At 42.6% G+C, this 23,889-nt stretch overlaps 1 long non-coding RNA gene across 13 annotated transcripts in view; it reads left to right on the forward strand.

Moving 5' to 3' along the window:
• Positions 1 to 23,889, forward strand: part of Gm34907 — a 48,696-nt gene that overhangs the window by 3,521 nt on the left and 21,286 nt on the right. For 9 of the 13 annotated variants that reach the window (XR_003951024.1, XR_003951019.1, XR_003951027.1 and 6 more), the window contains exons 1-2: positions 2,750 to 3,540; positions 4,381 to 4,501. This is a non-coding gene — a long non-coding RNA (predicted gene, 34907). Of the gene's footprint in view, positions 1 to 2,005; positions 2,714 to 2,749; positions 3,541 to 4,380; positions 4,502 to 23,889 lie in introns of those variants that run through there. The other 4 variants (XR_003951021.1, XR_003951022.1, XR_003951023.1 and 1 more) reach the window with 3 other exon arrangements.

Here is a 23,889-nt window from a genome sequence, read left to right on the forward strand (position 1 = left end):
CAAGAAGAAATGCTAGCTTTTTCATTTTATCTACTTAAAAGTGTAATAATGAGGAGAAACAAAACAAAATGGAAAGTAGTGGAGAAAGAGTGAAGGAGCAGGGAAGGGAAGGAAGGAGGAAGGAAGGGAGGAAAGTCTCCCAACTCTGAAAAATAAACAGAACTTTATTTCAGTTTTTATTTTGACATCATTTATTTTTAATTTTTAAATTTATTTTATGTATATGAGCACACCATTGCTCTCTTCAGACACACCAGTAAAGAGGGCATCTGATCCCATTACAGATGGTTGTAAGCTACCATGTGGTTGCTGGGAATTGAACTCAGGACCTCTGAAAGAGCAGTAGGTGCTATTAACCACTGAGCCATCTATCTCTTCAGCCCATCAAGTTTATTTTTGACTTACGTATGAACACACTCCAGGTTTCACCTCTGGACAGATGACTGAGGTACACTGGAGGTGAAGGGAAACTGGGAAAATATGTGAGGTGAGCCCCTTCCTTCCTTGGCATCTTAAGCTCATCCATGCAGTTACCCTTCAGTGAGTTAGAGATGAGCAACGTGGTCCAGAGAAGTTCTAGGATGTGTGAGACACAGCTCTGCTTTAGGAATGTGCAATAATTATCGAATGGCCTGAAAGGTACAATTAGGAGTGATGAAGCACCCTTCTCTTTCCTGACAAGACCAGGCAAGAGTCAGAGGGAACGCTCTATAATCTATTCCGCTGCACACTTTACCCAGGCCTGGGACTAAGACTTGCAGGCATCTCAGGATCTACACTTTCGCTTTTGCGTATGAGCTTGCCCTGAACGTTACATGGCATAGTCTACGCTCTCTGGTTCAATAGAAGTAGGCATAGGCAACGCCGTTGGTACTCAGAGACTGCAGTCCATGAAGGTTTCTTCAGAAATCGTAGGACTTGTCTCTTACTGTAAGTGGAAGGATCACAATGAGCCCACATGGCCAAATACTCCCCACCCTTCTGTCTCCATGAAAATCACTGTCATGGAAAGAATTGGAACAGTCAGTCCAAGGTCACATAGATTCTCAGAGAGGAGCTTAGAACAAAGTGTGGTCCAAAGACTCACGCTAGAACGCCTCAGCATTTGATCATATGATTTGTTTCTCTTTGTACTCATGTGAGAAGTATTTTACTAACCAAAAATATAGCATGCGAAAGTATGTTCAGTAAATTAGTTGCAGCTATGTTTTCGACGGATGGAGCAATGGTCACAGAGCTAAGTTTTTCTCTGATTTCTTTTGACTGCCAACAAGTTGGGACCAGTCATTTTACTTTGAAGGTCTGGGACTTGGGTATTTTTCAAAGCATCCAAATAACTTCTCCTTCAAGGATGCAGGATGACCTCAGTGGAAGGATGGACACTGGCCATTAGAGGTCTGCACTGGGATGTCTGACTTCTGTTCTCGTTCTTGAGATGCTTACAATTCCCCGTGGAGTCTTCATTGGCTTTCGACATTTGCAAACACTCTGGTCACATTCCCATCAAGAGTTCAGCAATCACAGACATCCAAAATACTTCCTGACATTTACACAGTACAGGGATTTTCCTGTCGTAACATGGCTAAGAGCCACATCTGAGCACAGAACTAAAAGACAATATTGCATAGTCGGCACGTTAACATTTTCTATTAGCTTTGGGTCGGACGTTTTCCCTAATAATTTAGAATCGTTTCTTGATCCTCCCCACCCCTACCCCACCCAGTTCACTGTAAGGAAAGGTTTGTTTTCAGAGCCTCAGAGAGCAGTGCTTCAATGCCTGTTACCATTTCATCTCCGTTTTCACAAGCGGTTTTTTGTGGTCATGTGAGTCACTTCTTCCTCACCTCCCACAAATAGCGTGGGTTAAGTAGAGCTGTGGGGAATTTTTTAATTTTATATAAAGAATAATTTTGACTTTACAATCTAAAAAGGAATAACACATTAAACACACACAAGCAGTCTCTCTCTCTCTCTCTCTCTCTCTCTCTCTCTCTCTCTCTCTTTCTTTCACACACACACACACACACACACACACACACACACACACACACACCAACAGCCTACTAGCATAGCTGCGGTGGAAGGTTCCACAACGTCGGGTGGCAGTGATATGTGTTTTGTTGTGGTGCGGTTGCCTGGCCACCTTGATCTTCGGCTATTTCGTAGGCAGGTTAAATCACCAAGTGGATTGAGGATCTGACCTCATTCCACTCCACATGCTGAATCATGGTCCTACAACTGTCATCCGAAGACACGGCCAGGAGTCTGCTCTCCCGGAAAGAAAAAAACGTGCACAGGCTTGTGGGACCTGGTGACTTCTGTTTCTCATTAATTCCCTAGGAATATGATCAACAAGATGCTATCTTCTCTTCCTCTTCCCCCGTTTCTCTTTTCTTATTTCTCAAACAAAAAATGTCTTTACAATCCTGCCCCAGGCTTTCATTTTAAGGCTGTGATCTAAGCACTAACCCATATCCTCAGTGCAATGTCTGCCCTCTAGTGGTGAGTTTCAAACGGAATTATCTTTTTGTTTCTCTCCAGGGTAAATCCAGTCTCAAGTTAAAAACCTGATTGCTTTAAGAGTCATCCTTGAAGGGTGTGATGCTTTGGGGTTTGTAAAGAACAAGAGACGGAGGATGGATTTTAATCTCCATTATGACTCGTCTTGGGTTGATTGGAAACCCTGGCATCTCAGAAGAATTCTCATTTGGGGGTGTGTGTGTGGGGGGGGGGGGCGGGGATCAAACCGCTTTTGTCTGAGCCACTCAGTTGGAAGACAAACTTCTTCTGGAATTCTACACTGCTTCTGCACATTCTGTATGATGCCCACTACTACTCTGATTCTCAGACGGGACACTTCTTTGACACCACCAGCTTTCAACTTTTTAAATAGGTAGTTGTTCATCATTCAGAACGCAGCCGAAGCCAAAGCTGCACGTTGAGTTGTATCCAGGTGCTGTCTCCATTTGGGCCTGGCCAGCTGGTTCTGCTGTGCATTTCCTGATGTGTCAGAAACACTACTTTATGAGTCTACCTGGCACTTCACAATGAAGCCTGCAACGTAGGTTGTTTCTCAGATCCAGCAGACAGGGTGTGTTAAGAACTAATCATTGTGTGTGTGTCCCTGTACACAACTACACACACAGTGTGCCCAGAACAGTCAAGTTATTTCTCAGAGGCTTGAGATATAAGCTTTCCGTTCTTCTCCTCAGTATACATAAGGGCTGTTCTAATGGTTATATTTTTCACCAATAATACCTTTTAAAAATCACCTTTAACAATTTGTCGATAAGAATGTCAATTCTAAATATTCTGGTATTTTTACCAGAGTATCTGGTAAGTGTCTGATAAGGGTATATTTGCCTGACTTTTCTTTCATGTTTTGGTATGAAAGCGGACAACTTCATCTCAAAAGGAACTGGATCAGACAAACATCCAGATTCTTAAAGAACACACTTCACTAAACTCCTGCTCACTTTGGTCCAGTCATTATCATCTTCTGCGTCCACCAAGGAGCTCAGTTTGAAGAGCTGCAATGCTGTAAGATTGGAAAGCTCCATTAAACTTTTCCTTGTATTGTGAAATTAGTTCGCAAGTCCCTGATTTTGCTCTGGAAATGTTTCAGAGAAGATTCTCCTATCCTTTGTCTGAGATGTGTCTGTGGAGTGGCTAATTACTCTTAGCAGATGCAAATAGAAACAGTTACCTCTGCCCAGCCTACAATCCTCCTGCCTGCTGGCTCCCAGGAGCCTCACCCCCTAACTTCTCCTCCCTCCCCAGCTTCTCCTGGTAGCTATTCCAAGACTTCACTCATCTAGGCAAATCCTCCTCTCACCCCCACACTGGCTGTCAGCAGATGACCTTGGCTCCCAGAGGAGACAGGCTATTTACATAGCTCTGTCCAGTTCTCTCTGCTCACTAAAGTGCCTGCCTTTGCAAACTCCCACCTATATCTTCTCTGGGGGCGGGGGGTGGGGTGGTGGTGACATGATGCTTCCTACTTTTCAAATGAGCTTCTCTCTGAGTCCTACCTCCATCCTTGTATCCATCCCTGCCTCTTTCTCAAGTATCTTCAGACTTTCACTGCTCACTGTCTTAACCCCCTCGGGATATAAGCATGACATCAGCTCTTCTGTTTAGATTCTGGAGGCAAAGAAACTGCCTCCAGCCCCCTTCTGAACACAGAGGCTGCAAGTGGGTCAGTAGACAGTAGTTGCCATGAGTTTGGTCCCACGGCCTTGCTGCACTGGTCTCAGCAGATTGGATAGCAGCTGTAGCCAAAGACAGCTCAGAGATGGGAGACAAAAAACTACAGGAGTTTTGTTTGGGTTCCTGTTTGCAAGGAAAAAAAAATCATTCCATTTCATTTAACCTCAATAGGAAATTCACTGGATTGATGGCTGGCTCACATACCTATAGTAGCCTGCAAGAATTTTAGAAAAGAGAATTCCCTAGAATATCTGCTTTGGGGCAAGGAGAGGAACAGCAGACGTTCTACCAGGTAAGAAACATTTTCAGCTTGCTGCCCCTCCCCCCTCCTGCTGATCCTTTGATGGAGTGTGCTGCAGAGGTCTCTAGCTTGTCTATCTTAAGCCAAATGACTTGCTTGTCTACAATCTGGGTGGGGAGAGGCAACAGTGTTTCATTCACCACAGTGTGATATGTGTTCTATCACTACCTTAGTCTAGTCTGTACTAGGACATTTTCAAAACAGGAGTTGCTTCCTGGGTCCTACAAACCCACAAACGGCAACTTTAGATGGTTTCCTCTATCTAGTACAGTGAGGATCTCTCAACAGACCTGAAAACACGAGACAGAGACAGGAGGAGACAGTCCTAGAAACAGAAACATTCTAACAGAAAGGTTACAGCAGAGAGAAGCAAAATAGGAGATAGGCTCCAAGAGCAGCTGGCAGACAGCCGGGCTGAGTCACAGAAACGATTGTCACAAGGGTGTGAGGACAGATGGAGAGGGGGTGAGACAGTGGCAATGGTGAGTGGGATGGATGCAGGAGCTAGTATTTCTGAATGAGTGTCCAGTGTGGTCTAGCCTAAGGGCTTTGGATAATAGACTCGCTGTGCCCCTCGATAGAGCAGGAGTGGGGTGGGGTGGAAATGTCAGTTTCACTCCTCAGCTGTAGTGTGAAAATGGGCATTATTGTTATTATCATCATTATTTCAAAAAATGATTACATGTCTCAGCTGCGTCAGCTATAAAATTATGCTTATGTTAATTGCACAGAGGATGTAAGAATTGAACTCAGCAGACTTCTTGGCATACTGGATGTCCCATATGGCAGCTGCTCTGATGGCTATTGTCATTGCATACTGTGATTTTACAAATCCTTGTTTATTATTTTATCTTCATGGAAACTTCCAACTCACCTTTTAAGGTTTAGTTCGGATAGAATCCCTTCTGCATATCTATTCATAAATCTTTCTCTTGGTACTAAACATAACTTAATCCTGCAGCTCTTTACAGCAGTCATCGAGTGACTACCACACACAAGGACAGTAATTTCCTGAGTGGTTGAGATATCAAATGAATAGTTCTGTTCCCCAGAAGACTAAAATCTATAATGACAGCAGCACAAACATCCAGTTTACTGTCTGCTAAAATGTGATGATAGAGCCATGACAGCGTGGCACTTGGCTCTCTCTCTATTTTTTCTATCTAAATAACGTCTCTACTGCAGAATATATAGTAGTATTATCTAATTATTGGCATATCTACTTCTCTTGTATCTGTAAAAACTCTCTAAAAGAGTTTAATTGAAAGTCTTTTAATCTCCAGGGCATATGAGATGCTCAATACATTGGGTGAATTAAGAATAAGTTCATTATATTTTTCACTGAAAAACTTAGTAATCTTTATAGACGTGTGTGTGCGTGTGTGTGTGTGTGCATGTTTGTGTGTGTGCATGTGTGTGTGTGCATGTGTGTGTGTGTGCACGTGTGTGTGTGTGGGCACGTGTGTGTGTGTGTGTGCATGTGTGTGTGTGTGTCTGCATGTGTGTGTTGGTGCTCATGTACATGTGCACATTCACGTTCATAGTACCAGAGGACTTGAGTGTTGTCCCTAGGAAGCCGTCTACCTTTCTTTTTTGAGACAGGCTGTCTCACTGACCTGGAATTTGTAAAGGGCGCTAGACTGGCTGGCCATTGAGCTCCAGGGGTCTCAGCCACCAACCCTGCTGGGATTATAAGCACCATCAGGCTCATAGGTCTTAGAATAGAATTCATGTCCTCATCCCTGCAAGGTAAGCAGTTTATGGAACTATCTCCCTAGCCCCAAAGATGGCATTTAATTTGGTTATTACTATCTAAAATAAACATCTTTATCATGAAACCCCACAAACTTTTTCCTTAGCCCAAACTAAAGTTTCATCACCAGTTAGTGTCATCTCTAATCTTGTTGGAATTTAAATAAGACAAGGGAGATGAGGCTAGGGGATTCGAGGACAAAGCAGAGAGGTTGCTGTGACATCCCAAGGGAGTTTCACTCATGCAAGATAAAACGCCAGGTCTAGGAAAGGCTAAATCATGACAGAAAACAAAAATTAGAAGAGACTTGGGGGAGCAGGTGGAAACAGAAATGGAAATGGTGGGCCTATGAGGAGTGGGCAGAGTCCCAGGAGGAGCAGGGAGGAAGGGGAAGATGGTTAAGGAGAACCGGTGAATGGAGAGCCCAAAGAGCACAGCCCAGATAGTCAATGAGTGTGAAAGGCAGGGCAGATGGATCTCCACTACTGAGTTATGTGAAGGCTACGGGAAACATCGGCTTGCATACAAATTATCAGGAAAGATTAGATGCAACTGCCTAATTACAAGAGGACAGGGGTCTATGGGAAGGTCAAAACAGGGCTCATGTCAGGCCACCTGCATGGGAGGAAGACAGTCACTCTTGAGCTTCAGTTATACCAAAGTGAGTGGAAGATGGAGGAGCAAGGACCCAGACGTAGGAAGTGGGGCCAATACAGACCTCTGTGTCACTGCCCAAAGTGTTCTGTCTCACAACCCTTCAGAAAGATGGCTCGTGATTCACGTAAGAATAATTCATCCGTAATTTTAACACCTGTTTTTTTTCTTCTTCTGACATATTGAAATTTTTTTGCCAACGTACGTTTCCCACCTTGCTGTCTCATACTGTTTATGGTTATGTTTGGGTTGGTTAATGGTCAAACACAGCTTGAGAAGGGAACAGGGCATTAGGCAAACGCTGAGTAACCTATCTTTTGCTTACCTGACTCAGAATTCACAGCTGTATAATTTGTGGTATTTTTTCTCCTTTGGCAAATGACTTTGATCAATGAAGTCAAATGGAAAGAGCCAGCGTGGGGGCCTGGCAACCCGCGGGTGACAATGACAGTCATTCAGGGCTGGAAACAGTGTCTGAGTTCATCATTCCACACATGTGGAGAATGAACTTCAAGAAGCTGTGGGAGTCAATGAGGTTATCGCCTGGGAGGATTAGGAGGCTGTGTTTGCTCTTCTGCTCTGAGGACAGAACCTTTAATATGTGGTAATGGTAACAGGAAGAAAACTATTCTCAGCTCATGGAGAAGGGACTTCCCGGCGATTTAAATCAGGCCTTGTCTCCTAGTGTCCTGCCCTTTCTCCGTTTTCCTAAAGCTGGGTCCTGTTTCTGAGAATCAGTGAGAAATATGAGAAAAAGAGTAAAATGATTAAATTATACTTTGAGAAGTTAGTTAATCTAGAGGGAATAGCCTTCATGACTATGGTGGGTTAAGAATAGTGCACACTTTAAATATGTTTATCACTGCACTTTAATTAACCCAAGTTGGGCTTAGCAACTGAGTCTTTTTTTTTTTTTTCTCTTCTTCTTTTTTTTTTTTGACTTGCATGGGGAATCTATCATGTGTTTGATTCTACTCTGTACTTCCAGAGCACTACCATTTGCTTTTCTACGAAGTGACTGAGCTTCCATAGGCGAAAGTTTTGCTTGAGCTCCTGTTGCTGATGCTGTATTGGGTCCTGTGCACTTAATGCTCGCTGGCTCCTGAGAGTCCTTGTGCTCTAAACCGCAGTGCAAACTGCATGGCAAGCAACAGACCATGACCCTGTCTGTCTCTCACGGCTCTGGAGACAGACAGGGTCATGGTCACGGTGCTGGCTTATTTGTTGTCTGACAGATAAGTGTCTGTGTGGTTCATTGGTGGCCACCTTCCTGCTACATACTCACATGGCAGAAGGAACAAGGGATTCATTTTTAAAGGACACCATTAACATTTGTCTCCGAGCAGACAAATCTACATGGGATTGCACGGATAATCTTGATATTGCCTGATAGCTAAACACAAGCAAACCTTAACTTAGATTGTTTTTCGTAAATGCCTATGTTAAAGAAAAATGAAAACGTAGCCAGATGTGGTGGGGAATGTCTTTCATCTCAGCATTCAAGGCAGAGACAGGAGGACTCTGAGTTCAAGGCCAACATGGTCTACGGAGCAAGTTCTCTGACTTTGTCTCTGTCTGTCTCTGTCTCTATCTCTGTGTGTGTGTGTGTGTGTGTGCGCGCGCGCGTGTGTGTGCCCATGCTTTATATGTTTACTGCTTTGATAGAAATGTACCATGATTAGCAATTTGAAGTAATTATAGTTGGAGAGAGTAAGCATGAATATATGAAAAGTTAAGTAAAATATTTTGCCAAGAAGCCTCACAGAATACATTATGTTTTGAGGAAATTTTTAAATAATAGCTTCTGATCTTGAAAAATCTGGCTCACAGCCAGGCAGTGGTGGCACACGCCTTTAATCCCAGCACTTGGGAGGCAGAGGCAGGTGGATTTCTGAGTTCGAGGCCAGCCTGGACTACAGAGTGAATTCCAGGACAGCCAGGGCTACACAGAGAAACCCTGTCTCGAAAAACCAAAAAAAAAAAAAAAAAAAAAAAATCTGGCTCCCAACCCATTGTACTTAATTTCTGCACGAGAAGCTTCATGTCTGGTTTTGGTTATGAGAAGCTTGAAGAGATAATGTAGAGTGAGGCACAGAGGTGTTAGACTACATAAGATAAGAAAGCAGAAAGAATCACAAAGGAACTCACACAATATGTACTCACTGATAAGTGGATATTAGCCCAAAACCTAGGATACCCAAGATATAAGATACAATTTCCTAAACACATGAAACTCAAGAAAAATGAAGACTGAAGTGTGGACACTATGCCCCTCCTTAGAAGTGGGAACAAAACACCCATGGAAGGAGGGAGTTACAGAGACAAAGTTTGGAGCTGAGATGAAAGGATGGACCATGTAGAGACTGCCATATCCAGGGATCCACCTCATAATCAGCATCCAAACGCTGACACCATTGCATACACTAGCAAGATTTTATTGAAAGGACCCAGATGTAGCTGTCTCTTGTGAGACTATGCCGGGGCCTAGCAAACACAGAAGTAGATGCTCACAGTCAACTACTGGATGGATCACAGGGCTCCCAATGGAGGAGCTAGAGAAAGTAGCCAAGGAGCTAAAGGGATCTGCAACCCTATAGATGGAACAACATTATGAACTAACCAGTACCCCGGAGCTCTTGACTCTAGCTGCATATGTATCAAAAGATGGCCTAGTCGGCCATCACTGGAAAGAGTTTCTCATTGGACATGCAAACTTTATATGCCCCAGTACAGGGGAATGCCAGGGCCAAAAAGGGGGAGTGGGTGGGTAGGGGAGTGGGGGTGGGTGGGTATGGGGGACTTTTGGTATAGCATTGGAAATGTAAATGAGCTAAATACCTAATAAAAAATGGAAAAAAAAAGAAAGCAGAAAGAAGGCCTGTCTAAAGAAGGAAGGGGAGCAAGGAGCAGGGAGGAGGCCAGCAGGGAGAGGACAGGGAGGAGGATGAGTGTGTGTGCGTGAAGGTACCACACTACCACAGTGAGACCCATGATGTCGTGTGCTGACCTAACATTTTAATCACAAACTAAACAAGAAGATTAAAAAAAAAAAAAAAAAAAAGAGGAAACCCAGCTCAAGTTGAAATTGAAAGTGAAGGTGTGTGTGTATGTCTGTGTCTGTGTGTGCAAACCACACCCACTTCTGTCTGCATTTAGCACCACCCATCTCTCTCTAGGCCTGCAGTGCAGGAGATGCAGACAGTTTCGTTAAGTTGTACCTTACAACCAAGCCTCAAAGCCCATCTCTGTTTGGGAAATGTTTTCCTTGGGATGCCATGCTATCTGTTCACCTCTCCACACCCTTGCTATTAGAGCCTGGAGCTGGGCTGAGGGCTAGGTCCACCTGTTCTGCACACTGGGCATTGAGCGTGTATTTGAACACTCGGGAGTGGTGTACCAGGCACCTCCTGGAGACATTAGTGCCCATATCTCCAGCAGCAGGGGCTAGTATTCACGGTCCCTGACTGTGCTGCGATGGTTCATGTTAGGAGCTGCTTTCGAATAGCTTTGCTCAATAAATCCTATTGTTTGATTCTGGGAATTGGTTATGACTGCAACATTGATAAATAGACTTCTTAAGTCTTTTGAGTGTTTATGTGAAATTCCCAGCATTTAAAAAATAATTTCTGTATCTTCTTTAACAACTCAAGGTCAGTTTCTTTTCTAGGCATCTAGAAAATCCTGTTTAAAAAGTAGGTTAAGCGGAACAGACTCACAGAAAAAATATGGGGAACTAGAGTTTGCTGTGTTTTGTTAGAAACTAAAGGGAAGTGAAAACCAAGCTGTTGTTTTTGTCCACGAGGACATTCTCATACAAGTCTGTACTGCTTGCTGAGCATCTTCCCCTGCTCCTGCCCTTTTCTTCTCTCTCCTCCCCACATTAGCCACTTTGTTCCCCTGTACAGTTTCACTTCAATTTTCATGTCATATGTATACACATATATATGTGTGTGTATCCTCACTTACTAATGTATATATACTATATATGTTAGTATATTAGCATGTACTATTATACTATATACTAATATGGTATGTTAATATATACCTATACTAATATTACTGTATACTACTATATATGTGTATATATACTCACTAATTTATATATATATATATATACATATATCTATACTAACATATATAGTGTATATGTATATACACTATATATGTTAGTATACTAGCATAGACTATTATACTGTATACTATATACTAATATGGTATATTAGTATATACTATATACTAATTTACTAAATACTACTATATAGTATACATACACACACACACAAACACACACACACACATACATACATCAAGACCACAAATAAAAGAAAACTTAATATTTATCATTCCAAGACTGGCTTAATTTACTTTATATTAGTAGTTTCAGTTGTACATGCTTTCCTGCAAATAACATAGCTTTTATCTTCTTTATGGCTAGGGAAATCCCATGGTATAACTCTACCTTGTTTTCCTTTTCTATTCTGTTGTTGAACTCCTAGATTGATTCTATAACTTAGCAGCTGAGACTAAGACTGCGATGAGCATTGGTGTGTAAATATCTCTCTGGTATATTGACCTGGATCCTTTGGATAAGTAGCCTGGAAGCGTATAGCTGCATCGCGTGGTAGACGGTTCTTGGTTTTGATTCTTGTGTGAGCGCTTTTCTTTGATTGCTCACAGTATGGCATGTGCTGTGGACTGATTCTTAGAAACCAAGCAAATAAAAATTCTATACTCGGTAGGGTAAACTTTTTAGAGGGAGAAGTAAAATTAGTAAGCAGGTATGTATGTTGGGTATCTATGCAAAAGATAGATGCTAGGGGTGAGATGAGGGGTTGCCAGACTTCATTTCTGGCCCACTGGGATTAACACTGCAGGAATAAAGCTGGCACAGCTGATAAAGCAGATATGGGGTTCTGGGCTTGCTGTTATGAGCGATATAAAACACAGATGGAGGAAACCATAAATAATGCACAGTTATTGTCAAGCAATGTTGTTTTGCTGGAAGAATCAGAAAGATTTAAGGGCTTAAAATACTCAAGAAAAAAGATGAGGCGCTCTCCTTTAGCTTGCTCATTGATTGGTGCAAGTGGCAGATAGACCTAGGAGAAAGATATCTTTGTGATTTTGTAATGCATTAGGACGGAAGCTACGCACACATGACAAAGACTTTAGCTTATTGTGGGTGCTCTCCGAACCCTCTGGCTAACTGACCTCTGCATGGATAACTTTTGATGTTACTTTTAAAGTGTCCGGCTGCTCAGCAGGTCTCCATGGAGTGGTGCTAGAGAGTAAAGTTCTGCAGGGTGTGTGGATATCGTCAGCCCTGAGCTTGACTCACAGTTGTATTGTTTGTCTCCCTTTCCACTTGGGTCTGCTGTCATTGATCAGCGGGGCAACCTGATGGGTGCTGGTGTCGGGGACAGTTTCAATGAATCCATTCTGCCAGAGAGGAAAGACAAATGTTTGTCTTCCAACACCCTTGTTTCAGAGCCTGTCAGGTCAAGTCCATGGAGAGTGTTAGCTTTCATCCTCTAGCTGTCTGACATTGGACTCCATCCTCCTATTAAATATATTTATTTCTTAACCAATTAAGAAAAAGATTTATTAAAAGATTTCTGTCCTCTTTCGTAGAAGCACACCCTGTGTTAGCCATGTTCATTTCCTTTAATGATTTTTTTTTAAAGCAGCCTTCTTCTCTGTTCAAATCCATGCACCCGCGTTTTGTTTCTTTCTGAGATTGTAATTTAATTGCATTTCTCCCATCCCTTTCCTCCCAAGCCCTTGAATACAACCCTCCCCCACCTCCTTCAGGTTCATGGCCTCTTTTTCCCTCATTGTTATTACATGCTTAGTGTCAGTTGTATGTACATATGCATTTCCAAATACAACCTGTTGAGTTCATATGATGATGCTTGTATGTATGCTTTCAGGATGACTGCTTCACCCCGACAACCAATTAGCATCTCCCTCTTCCCTATGGAGGACCACCACACCCACTCTCATCTTACCCCTGTTGCCTGTAGTTCTTTGAACAGGGTTGTGACCTCATAGGCTTTCCCTACCCAGTTTGTGGTCTTCCGGTGTCATCTTTGTTCAGCTCATACTTGGGCCGTCATGTTGGTGTGATTTCATCTGAGGATAGCTTCTGATGCTCCTAGGAGACAGACTCTCTGCAAACTCCCTGATGCTCTGATTCTTGTTGCCTTTCTGTCTTCTCTTCCACAGTGTTCCTTGGGCTTTAGTTGTAGGACTGACTGTCCTATAGGTATACAGTCTTTAAACCCACAGATAATTGTGGTCTTCATCCCTCATCAAGGAAACTGCTCTTCGCAACAGACTCCTACCAGAACAGAAAATGCGGAGTCTTGAAGCCCACACTTAGTTTTTAAACTACAGAGACCCCCTGCAAACACTGTTTTGATGACGATCAATTCCCAAAGACTTAGCAAGCGAAGACATCGATGATTTCACAGCTTGCCTGGCTCAGAGATCTTGCCATGGCTTAAAGGTTTCCCTAATGAGACTCAAAGGTTTTGCTTTAGGTGACACTGAACTCTGCTTTAATCTGAGTCTGGGCCTAAATAGCTGTTGACAGAGTTCTCTTCCTTCTGTCATTGAATGTACAGGAACTTGATTCTTCAAGGCCGTGGGATCTCTCCTTCCAGGGGCAACCTTCAGTAGCCCTTGCAAAGAGATCACTTGATCTGGCCTCACCCCTCTTCCTCAGGATATTTTCCTACTGAAAAAGCCAGGGTGAACTGATGATTAGAGACTTAATTATGTGACCCACTCCTACTTTTGCCATGTAGTATAACACAACCATAGAAGTAACATCATATCATAGCCGCAGGCCTACCTAATACTCAGGAATGAGGAAAACGCTGTTTTGTAGTCATAAACTTCGTGTAGGGTTGAGTGAACTATTGTGCTTATGAGAAGAAAAAGATTTGAAGGATGTAATCTCCTTCTTAGTATGGTGTGAGTGTGTGTGTGTGTGTGTGTGTGTGTGTGTGTGTGTCAGTGTAGTCAAGAGACATCGGTGAAGTTGTTAACAGTGGGGTATGTTACAGAACACTATAAAGAGGCCACCTATGAGAAATGGTTGATTTTCCCCTTATCAGGATTTTTTCAGAGAATAATCCGATCACTGTTTAAACACCACCGCTCTGTCAATGCTCGGTTGAATGAATGAGCAGTGACTTGATTCTTCAAGGCCACACAGGTCTCTCCTCTCAGGGACACCCTTTAGTACTCCTTGTGAAGGGCTGACTTGATCTGGTCTGGTAGAGAAGGATCCACACCCCCACTCTTTATCTCCTTAAGGTTCACTAACGTTTTCCTTCGTCAGTGAGAGAGCTGCCAAGTCCCCGACCTCTGCATCTTCCTCTTTCGTCCCATTCATCTGACACAACTTTTTTATATTAAGCAATAGAAGCACTGAGTGTTTCAGTGTCTGTTTTATATTTGTGGAAAGAAAAAAAATCTGGTGACTGAAAACCATTCTTGAAATGGTGACAGAAGTGAAGAGGGCACACTCTGAGGACCTATGTCGCTAGTCAGCTTTTATGATGACTTACATAAAAATGTTAAATGGTTCAAATTGATCACGTGAAAGCTGATTTTCTGTGTGCTTACCCCCATTTAATTCACTTGGTATATCAAGACCCACTGTGAACACTTAGCATTAATGAAGTAGTTGAAATATATTTTATCTTTGAAAATATATTTTCTTTTAAATAGACTGAAGTGTGGACACTATGCCCCTCCTTAGAATTGGGAACAAAACACCCATGGAAGGAGTTACAGAGACAAAGTTTGGAGCTGAGATGAAAGGATGGACCATGTAGAGACTGCCATATCCAGGGATCCACCCCATAATCAGCATCCAAACGCTGACACCATTGCATACACTAGCAAGATTTTATTGAAAAGACCCAGATGTAGCTGTCTCTTGTGAGACTATGCCGGGGCCTAGCAAACACAGAAGTGGATGCTCACAGTCAGCTAATGGATGGATCACAGGGCTCCCAATGGAGGAGCTAGAGAAAATACCCAAGGAGCTAAAGGGATCTGCAACCCTATAGGTGGGACAACTTTATGAACTAACCAGTACCCTGGAGCTCTTGACTCTAGCTGCATATGTATCAAAAGATGGTCTAGTCGGCCATCACTGGAAAGAGAGGCCCATTGGACACGCAAATTTTATATGCCCCAGTACAGGGGAACGCCAGGGCCAAAAAAGGGGAGTGGGTGGGTAGGGGAGTGGGGGTGGGTGGGTATGGGGGACTTTTGGTATAGCATTGGAAATGTAAATGAGCTAAATACCTAATAAAAAATGGAAAAAAAAATATTTACCGAGGCTGGAGAGATAGCTCAGCAGTTAAGAGCACTGACTGCTCTTCCAGAGGGTCCTGAGTTCAATTCCTAGCAACCACATGGTGGCTCACAACCATCTGTAATGGGACCCACTTCAAGTGAGGAAAGGCAAAGAGTATATTCTTGCCCTTAAGGGTCTTCAGCGTCGCTTCACTCAATACTCTGCTTATATCCTTTCTGCTGTGTCTGAAGACAGCGATAGTGTACTCATATACATGAAATAAATAAATAAATATTGAAAAATATTTATCTTTAAAAATATATACTTGTTCAGTGAATAATTTGGAATTGGATTTTGTTAATGTTTGCCTGTGACGCTGACATTAGGGCGGCTAGGACACTAGGATCAAGCGTTCAGGGCCCGCATAGGTGACATGGTGATTTTTGAGGCCAGTCTAGGCTCCACGGTGAAACCATCTTTAAAAATGGATTGGATTTATTCAATCGGGTTATATTGGGACTATATATGCACATACATCTAAGCATGACAACAAGTAATAAAGAAGAGGACATACACTTGAAATTGGGCGAGGAGGGTCATATGGGAGGATTTGGAAGGAGCACAGGAAAGGGAAATGATGTAACCATATAATAATCTCAAACCTAAAACAAATAGTTAAAACTGAGTTGGATTTGGTTGTGACTGTCAGTAAAATTCAAATGATAGGAGTTTAACCAAGACTGAAGCTCATTTTTGTCTCCTGGATGTAGGTATTCAATACCTCTAATGGCAAAGGGTTCTCCTGGAGGTTTGCAAGCCTTCTGTGTGGATGCCTTATTATCTATGATCTTTCTTCACCAGGGCAATCCATCAGATCCCCATGCCAGCCACTTCCAGTGAGGAAAGGCAAAGAGTATGTTCCTGCCCTTTGAGGGTCTTCCGTGTTGCTTCACCCAATACTCTGCTTATATCCCATTGGCCAGAATATCACAAAGCTTTATTCCTCTGTAACAAAAACAGAAGTTTGTGCTTTTATTCTGTGAACTGATCTGCTCAGGAAGGACAACTGATATTTGGGGACAAAGCTGTCTTTGCCATCCTGGGTCTAAGGTGACCTAGTCATGTCACCTAGAGAGTGTCAGTTGGAGTGTGTACCCACAATGAGATGTCTGTTACACACCCCCTTCAGGGCACAGGGACTACTAAGGAAGAGGGGACAGAAAGACTGAGAGCCAGAGGCTGGGTTGGACTGGAGTAGGCAGTGTCTTCTAGATGTGATGGGGCAGCTGCACTCATGACCTTACAGCAGCTGTGCACGGGACCTGCACAAGATCAAGCTGGTCAACATTCTAGAACGAAGAGGGGAAAGGTTCACAACCCTCTGTAGTTTATGACAAGCTGTGGACAGCTGATGGTGTCTAGGAAAGAGAGAGAGTGAGTTTCTTTACGGGTGTGGTCCCTGGTAGGTGTAACACTCTCCAGTTGATGGCCCCGTACTAAGGAGTATGTGGGCAGTGGGTGGGTAATTAAACAAAAAGAGGAGGGCACAAAACTGGGTCAGTAAGAAGGTGGGGTGGATCTGGGAGGAGTTACAGGGAGGAGTGAAAGGTGAATATGATCAAAATACATTGTATGGGATTCTCAAATAATTAATAAAAATATTTTAAAAGATACAATGTAGCACATGGCTAAACATTCACCTAAGAATTTTGGATGCATTCTGTCTCCGAGTTAGCTGAATCTTCACAAAAGGAACCCATGAATTTTAGTCAATGATTTAGAAACGCAAACGAAGAACACTGTCAGGGATGTATTTGGTTTAGCAAATACCTCGTTGTTAAAAATCCCATAGTAGATTTTACACAGGGTCGTTGCATGTCTGCCTGAAGGATAGGATGCAAGGTAGGGTGGGCCTGATGGATCGATGTGGGGACATCTGCAAGGTAAGTGCTTACTTGATCTTTAAACTGTTCTTAATCAAGAGCTTTTGACGTTCACAGAGCAGGGTTATCAGGACCAAAATTTTCATCACCTGTGAGGCGAGCATCAGAACCCCTTCTCAATCCAATGCATCCACGCCCTGCTTTTCACACTCACTTTCTGACTTGGTGCCCTCTCTGCAAGGCCAAGAGGTCCCCTTTCCAGCCACTGTGCATCCATTGGCTTCTGGGAGCTGCCTGGTTCCTTCTGGATTGCTTAAACCATTGGGAGGTCTTTTCTCCTCTGAACGCCCATTTCCTGATTCCACCCATTCCCGAAGTCTCTAATTATATAGCTCTGACTTTAACAACACCAAGTGATTCAGAGGACAAAGGAGAGGCTCTGTGACACATGCTATGTTTTAGCTGCAATAATATAAACAGTAACCAAATAAGAGTGCGTTAATATTTATGCAACCACCATCCAAAGGCTGCATGAAGAAAGAGCTGCCCGCTACTAGAAGCTGTGCCTGCAAATTTGATTTGTGGAAGGCATATGCATAAAGAAAATTGATTCTCTAAAGGACCTTACATGCACACAGGTAAAGTAAATTGTCATATAAATTAAATCAGAAACTTTGTAATTCTTGGTGATCTGGTCTACAGTCCACAGAAGGTAGGTCTGCCTCACATACCACATTACAACTATTTTGGTGGCTTGAAACTATGTTATAGAGGATATCCTCACACTCTTCTTTCTAAAATAAAATAGAAAATAAAGCTTAGGAAAGTTTTTCTTTTCAGGAGGACCACTGGAAACAAGTGGCTGGTAGCTCAGGCTCATTCAGTCTGACCCAGCTGCGTCAGCTGTTACCTAAATCCTAAATTCTGAGATTTTTATCACTTTTAAACTAGGGTCAATTGTGGTGCTCACATAGATACAAGAGGCACAATGCATATCAATACTTGGAGTATATTCCAATATATAGCGTGCACCAATATGCCATCTTAAACACAGAAGGAAAGTTTGACTGTAGCTACAACTTCATTGCTCTGTTCAAAGCTGAGAAGGCGCGTACCCACACATCATATTAAAAATACAACGTGGCCTTTATTACTATCCAATTTGAAATAATAATAAAAAAGGTAACAAATCTCATGTCCCATTTAGTATAGCAAGCCTGGTTACCGTGGTGTTTTTATTTTCATTCCGTGTGACGAGCAATTGAGGACAGAGGCCAGCTTCAATGTGGGAGTCAGAGGGAGGCGTGCAGGGAGATTGCACAACGGTACTCCGCCTAAATGCTGTTCTAATCCCCAAAACCTCACTTTGAGCCTGCTGTGATATATTTTCCCTCCTGGTGCAGCTGGCTGCCCCACACCAATTCCAACCTGGTGAAACCTGAAAACTTGAGTGTTAACCTTTCATTTGACCAAATCTAACCTGATAGGACAACTTTGCAGCTCACCCTACAGCGTGTAGACTATCAGACTGATGTCAACCTGTTAGAGACGCAGAAACGCGGGTCTCATCCCCATTCTAGCTGAATCAGAATCTGATTCATGTCAACACCCTCAGAGATGTCCTGAGGTGAGGTAGGGTCATAGAGCTCATTGCTTCAACCTATTAATAATAAAAATGGTGTGGTGCGGAGCAGACGAAGCTGAGCGAACCTGTATTGTTGACATTAGTGCAGCCATGTCAAGGACACAATGCCTCAGACCCTGGGGCATGGCAAGGCCTTCCCCTTGTTCTACAGATGGTAACAATGTGTATCATCCAGAGTTGTCTCATCCCAGATCACTTCAATATGAGACTGCTCCTCCACAGACTTTCTACCGAGATTAACTAGTCTGCCTCCTTTATCACTTATACACAACCAATGCACTGAGTTCCTGGGCTGCTGTGCACCACCATCAGAGCACACTGCTCACCCTGACACTGTTCGCCCCGAGGATGCCCGTCCCCACGTCGCCTGCCCGGACTCCACCCGCCCCAAGGTGCCTGGCCCCCATGCTGTTCGCCCCCACACCACCTGACCCGACGCCCCACGCTGCCCAACCCCCGCTTTGCTGTTGAGTTTATAATTTCTTCATTTTCCATTGGCCCACTAGATCAATCCCAAAGGCACACAGGTCATGGCATTGGATGTCTCTAGCTATTGATCGTAATCTTTATCCATGTTTTAGTGAGAACAAAGACTGTTTCTTTTTCCATAGCCAACCCAAAATCCCACTCTTCACCTGATGCCAAGTACTCCTAGGCTAGAAGAGTTAGTGACAAGCTTCGAAGCTAAATTCCAAGTTTCCCAGTTGCTTCTCTGAAAACTAGAATAAACTAGTTTCGATCGTTTGTAAAACAGAGATAATATTAATAGTATTTTCACGTTTAACCTTCCCGGGGCTCTTATGTACAACACATGTGATTCTCTGTGTGGTCAGCTCATTTTCCCAAGTTCTCTGGGTGGCTGTCTCCACGCAGCCTTTCAGGGAACCATAATACTCAGAATTCATGCAACTCAATTTTATGCAGCTTTTTTTTTTTTTTTTGAGATTTATTTTCAGAATGAGGAAGTGTTTCTCAGTTTCTGTTCCTCAAACTGGCTGCGCTTGGCTGTGTTCTAGTTCAAGAGACAAGGTACTTGTAAAGAAAAGATGTTTCTCCCATGGAACTGTCATTGTAGAAACCATTGCACCCATGCTGTAGTATAAAGTAGACTTTGCGTTTTGTTTAGGTAAAATATCTATAGGGTGTGGGATTGCTGTATTCTATAATTCTTAGCTGAGTATGCCAACTGCAAAAGCCAAAGGTGGAAAGAAAAGAGCTGTAATCATTGTTATTATTATTAATGTTTTAATTCTTATAGACCTTAGGTCCTACAGAAACTGTTCCATTTTGAAACTCATTGATAAATAAAACTCAGGTGTGATATTTTTCAGTCATTTTATCACTCAAAATTATTTTTTTCCAGAGTCTATTTCTGATTGCAAACATTTAGGACATTAAACACCATTGAATTTGAGCCTGAATTTGTAAAATCTCAAATTTTAAATTTTCAGAAAGACCAAGAGCTAAGTTACACTCATGCATTCCTTGTTCTCATGTAGTCATTCTATTCAGTTACTCAGTTAAGCATACAAAGGATTTTTAGGGTCATTTGACGTGCAAAAGTTCTGACTTTACAGAGGCACCACCAGCGGAGAGTGGTAGTCAATTTGCTTTTCTTGTTCCTAACAATGGTTCTTTAAACACATAGCCACGAATGGCGGCACACCACTTTAATCTCATCATTCGAGACGCAGAGGTAAGTTGACGTCTGTGAGTTCAAGGTCAGCCTGGTCTACAAACTGAGTTTCTGGACACCTAGGGCTACACGGGGAGATCCTGTCTCAATAAAACAAAACAAACAAAATAAATCAAAAGCCCCATGATGGTATATATGTTTTACAGATATGTCTTAAACTCAAATATGTTTGATAACTTTTCTGAGGCTAGGTGGGTTTGTTTGTTTGTTTTTCTGTCCAGTAAGAATAATCCCCCAGTTTGGAGATTAGTTGATAAAGCCTATCACAGGTTCAAGTTCAGGTTCACCATTATTGCCTGGGTACCAAATGAATTCTAAAACTTTTCCACATGTAAAACATGTTTCACAATACTCACTAGCATAGCAAAAGGGAGGCCATTCTCTCACCCCAAGTTTAGGCTTTTTTATTTTTCTCAGCTCCGGTGAAGAGAAGAAGTAGACATAAGACGAAGTTGTAACCACTAGGAACTCCCAGGGAGCTTATTATCATCTATAACAGAACTCTGAGATCACATTCCTTGATGGGGAGCTGGCAATGAAGTGTGGCCACTAAGTCATCTATGACTTTTTCCACCATTTCTGAAAGCACTGGCTCACTAAAAAGGAAAATGTCAGAAACGGTCATTCTCCTGTTCATAATGTATCCTCACGTGCAGCAGGGAAAGCGATTTCCTAAAGAGAATTAGAATAAGCCTCGAGTAACAGGCATGTGTAATCAAAGCCCTCCCTTCTCAAAGCAGACTTGTGCGTGGTTTTACTGCTTTTCTCAAGTCCAACAGTCACAGTGCCTCGTCAAGCCTCCATCTGTAAATTGGCTTTTGAAAAATGAATTTAGGGTTTTGGGGAATCAAATCAAAGCTTACATGTTTTGAAACCATGTAAACTCTTTCCACGCAACAAAGTAGCAGAATACACTAGAAGGGAAACAATGGCTGTCTTTTAACAGTGCCACATTGTTTTTTCTTCCTTTGCTTCCCTCTAGTGTCTCAAAGTGAAATGCATGAACATTTCACACAGAGGCCGGTCCTGCTCAATGAATTTGTTCATCAGAAAGAAGCTTTATCCAGGTTCTACCTATTACAAATAAAGCTGCTATGACCATAGTTGAACAAGTGTCCCTGTGGCATGGTGGAGCATTTTTGGGGAATATGGTATGGTTGAGACACAACTATTCTCAATTTTCTAAGAAATGGCCAAATTGATTTCCACAGTGGTTGGACAAGTTTGCACTCCCAACAGCAATGGAGGAGTGTTCCCCTTGCTTCACATCCTCCCCGGCAGAAACTGTCACTTGATCTTAGCCCTTCTGACAAGTATAAAATGGAATCTCAGAGTCATTTTGATTTGTGTTTCCCTGATGACTAAGAATGTTGAACATTTCTTTAAGTGCTTCTCAGCCATGAGAGAGTCCTCTGTTGAGAATTCTCAATCTAGCTCTGTAACTGATGTGAGTCCCCTAACTACTACAGTGGGGCTGTCTCTGACTCTGTTGCCCGCCTTTGGATTCCTTTCCCCTAACTGGGATGCCTTGTCTGGCCTCAGTGGGAAAGGATTCACCGATTTCAGATGTGCCAGAGTGGGTTGGTACCTGTGTGTGTGTGGGGGGTGGGGTGGGATTCCATTCTTAGAGGAAAGGGGGGTGAGGAAGGAGAGAGGGAGGAACTGGGAGGAGAGGAGGGAGCAGGACTGTGGTTGGGATGTAAAGTGAATAAGTAAATAAACTGAGTGGAAAAAAGAAGAAAGAGAGAGAGGGGGGAGGGAGGGAGGGAGAGAGAGAGAGAGAGAGAGGAAGAAAGAAGGAGGGAGGGAGGGAGGAAAGGAAGGAAGGAAGGAAGGCAGAAAAAAAGTTGTAGCGATTCCTTTTGTACTTTTTAGAATTTGAAGTCCCCCTGCCTCACTAACTTACCAATACCACAAAATAGCTCTTTCTAGAAGTTCATGGATTTCTAAGGACCAAGAGTGTGATCAACCAGTTTTTCCTTAAAGAATGCCTGGTTCTTGCCACACACACACACACACACACACACACACACACACACACACACACACACCCTTGTTTGAACCTAATAATACTAGAGATCATAACAGTATTTAGATATCAAACTTGTACTTTGTAGGTGAATAATTCACTATAATGAAGTATTGACTTTATCACACAGCAGTTTTAAAGGGAGGGGAAAATCTATTAATATCTAGATCTCCTGAGTTTTGTAATCCATTTTTGTTTCAAACAGCATCCTTGCCCCATTTCTGGTAATACTTGTCATCTTTGTTTATTTGTTTGTTAGTTGGTTGGTTGTTTTTTGTTTATTTGTTGGTTGGTTTTTGTTTGCTTGTTTGTTTTTGTCCTTAGTCTTGAAAAAGGAAATGATGTTGAAAGCCTGTTTCACAGCAGGATCTGTTACTGAGCCAGTATTGCTCCTTGGTTAATGCTCTAAATGAGCTTCACTGTGCTCTGTGGTCACTCTAGCCTGGTATATTGGCACTGTGACTCAGAGCCACCTAAAGTCCCCTTTGTTGGAAGGGAGGGAATACATCACCAAACACATTCCCAAGGGTTGATATCTCACCTTTCAAGTTGGATGGCTCTCCCCAGCGACAGATGTATTAATCAAAGAATCTAGGTGTGACTGTCGGTAAGCTACGCCTCTGCCTTTTCTCATACAAGAAGATGGATGTATGGTGACTTGAATCACTGTGTTCCCAGCAGCACCACACCATATATGCCATCTCTTTACCTGCTGCCCATCAGAGAGTAACCTAGGTGACAGCCAAAAAACCAACCAACCAACCAAACAAACAAACAAACAAACAAACAAACTAAAACAAAAACCCTCTGATTTGAGTTAGCCAGTTCTCTATTTTTATTTTTAGGAATTAAAGATTATTTTTTAAAAAAGAAATAATACATGTTATTTTATTAATTCTTTGAGAATTTCATATTGCATGCAATATACTTTGACCATATTCACCTTCCCTACCGACCTGTAGAACCCTACATCTTTTTGGAGTTTACCGGAGAAATGTTAGGCTGCAATTGACGTCCTTGGTACTAAGAAGGGAAGAGCTAAGGCAGAGATGAAGCAAGTCTGGGTGAGATGCTTTTTTTGGCGTTGTTTTAGAGATACTTGGCAGTAATCTTCAAAGGAGACGTGTTTATCTTTCTTGGCGTGGCTCTTGTTTACTTGTCTTGGAACCCCACCTTTGACTTGGGGTGGCATTTTCTTCAACACGCTAGGCAACTGTGCTGAAGCTTCCCACAGCACCAAACCCCCTGGCCAAGTTAGAGACAAGTTAAGTTCGGCTGTTTGTTCCATCAAGTAGAAAAATAACATCCAAAGGATTGCCTTGCAACACAGTGGAGGTTGATATGCTGAGGCAAGCATTAGCAATTGGAATGCTTCAAAGTTGTAATAATTTATTACAAAACT

This window comes from Mus musculus, chromosome 14 (assembly GCF_000001635.26).
Source record: "Mus musculus strain C57BL/6J chromosome 14, GRCm38.p6 C57BL/6J".
In the NCBI taxonomy this organism is placed as follows: Eukaryota; Metazoa; Chordata; class Mammalia; order Rodentia; family Muridae; genus Mus; species Mus musculus.